This window comes from Carassius carassius, chromosome 45 (assembly GCF_963082965.1).
Source record: "Carassius carassius chromosome 45, fCarCar2.1, whole genome shotgun sequence".
In the NCBI taxonomy this organism is placed as follows: domain Eukaryota; kingdom Metazoa; phylum Chordata; class Actinopteri; order Cypriniformes; family Cyprinidae; genus Carassius; species Carassius carassius.
In genome coordinates, this window is record NC_081799.1 from 1,311,401 (window position 1) to 1,313,900 (window position 2,500).

The window sequence follows — 2,500 nt, forward strand, 5'->3', positions numbered from 1 at the left end:
CTTTTTTAAAGATCTCTTCATATACTTCTTTTAAAATACTGGTTAAAAAATCTTTAAAAACAATATAAAATTCACTCCCCAAACCATCTATACCTGGACTTTTATTTTTGTTTAATTCACTTATTGCTCTTTTTATCTCTTCTTCTCTTATCTCTTCATCACACTCTTTTTTGTCTACTTCTCCTACTGTTGTTTTTATTTGCTTAAGTAACTCCAATTTCTCTTCTTCCTTCAACCCCTCCGTACTAAACAGGTTCTCATAATATGCTTTTACTTCTTTTAATATTTCCTCATTTGTTTCCACCACTACACCATTTTTTCCTCTTATTTCTTTAATCATTCCAGCTTTCCCTCGTATTTTTTCTAGATCAAAGAAAAATTTTGTACATTTTTCTCCCTCCACAGTATATTTAGCTTTACTTCTTAGTCTTGCTCCTTCATATTTTTTCTCTTCCATTTCTTTCAATATTCCCTCCAATTCTTTTATTTTTTGTATATCTTTCCCATTCTCATTTAATTCCTTTTCCAATTTTTCTCTTATTTCTCTCTCCTTCTTCCTCTTACATATCTGTATTAATTTGCAATACTTTATTGTGAATTTTTTAACTAAATATTTAACATTTTCCCACCATATCCTTTTATCTTCACTGTACATTTCATTCTCCTTTTCTTTTTCAATAATTTCTTTAATACTTAAAACATACTCCTCATTCTTCAAAACCTCTACATTTAACACCCATACACCCGGCCCTCTTTTCACTGAACTCCAGTCTACTTGCAAAAAAATTGGTTTATGGTCACTTAAGCTTGATTCTTCATATTTAATGTTACCGATATATCCTGCAATGTTCCTTGTACACAAAATAAAATCAATCCTTGTCTTACACATAAAATTCCCTACTAATTGCCTCCTTGAATATTCTTTCTTTTTTTCATTTCTTTCTCTCCATACATCAATCATATTATTTTCTTCCATTAATAGTTTCAGTTCTTTTCTTCCTTTATCATTTTTAAAAACCATTCCCTCACCCATTTCTAATTTACTGAAAACGGTATTAAAATCACCCATCATAATAACTTCTTTATGCTTTTTTAAAAAATCTCTTAATACATTAAAATATTCCTTCTTTTCATTCTCTACAGTCGGTGCATGAATATTAACTACAATAACTTTTTTCTCCTCATACTCCATTTCAACCGCAATACATTTCCCATCTACGTCATTATATATTGTTTTACATGATACCCCACAGTTTTCTTTTATTAAAATCGCAACTCCTCTTCCAAGCCTCCCATCACCATTGTTATATAAAATCTCTCCGCTCCACCTTTTCCTTATTTCAGTCATGTACTCTTCCCTCCAGTTAGTTTCTTGTAATAAAATCACATCCTCTCCTTTACACATTTCTTTCACCTTTTCAAATTTACCCATGTCCATCAATCCCCTTGCATTAAAAGTAACACAACTTAAAACCATTAAAATAAATAAAAATAAATACATAAAAACCATTATTTTCCATCTTCTCCCTCCAGCCCTCTTAACACTTCATATCTGTTTACACTTTTTACTCGGCCCCTTGTCATTAACTTTTTTCTTGCATTTTCCACATTTGGTTTTACCTTTAATGTTCTTCTTCTACTTTGTCCTCTCTCCCCTCTGTCTTTTCCCATGTTGTCCATCCTTGTTTCTTCTTCACTGTCCATTTCTTTGTTTTGATCATACATTCCCTGTTCATCCCTCTCCACATTATCCAAAAGATTTTTAAAACTGTCAGATATTTCCATTTCTGTCCATTGGGTATTCTGTTCTGCTGTTTGTTCCTCATCCATATCATTCTTTTTTCCTTCTTCTTCTTCCTCTTGGTTTCCTGTTCCTCCTTCTGTTTCCTTTTGTGATAATCCTTCATCCCCTTGTCCTTCATCAATATCTCCTTCCTCTTCAGTGTTTCCTTCATGCACCTGTCCGTCCACCCGATGCTCCATACCTCCTTCCTCTCCCTCCATCCAACATTCACACTTGTTTAAAATCTTTTGACACTCCGGGCATCTGACCGCATTGCAATCCCTTGCGAAATGTCCCCTTTCCTCGCACTTGTGACACTTAAATTCAGGGCATTCTTTGAGCAGATGATCCGGGCTCATGCACAGCTTACAGGTCTTCACCTGGTGGCTGTGCATCACCCTAAAGTACTGCGGCCCTTCTGCTGTTTCCAGCTTTGTGCTGTAGGGCAATGATGCCACCTCCTTGGGGAATCTCACTTTTAAAAACCTTGTTCCATCCTCTATTTCAGTGCCCGGGTAGCACCTTCTTTTTAATTTTGAAATGGGATTAACTCCCCATCCCTCCAATTTTCTAAAAATGTCTTTATCATCAAGGTAGACGGGCAGGTGCATGAAGGAAACAACATAATCTCTATTTTGCAGTTTCTTTATCTCACAGTTAACTCCTTTAATTAACAATCCCTCAGTCAGTTCATCACATGTTTCTTCTTTCTCCATT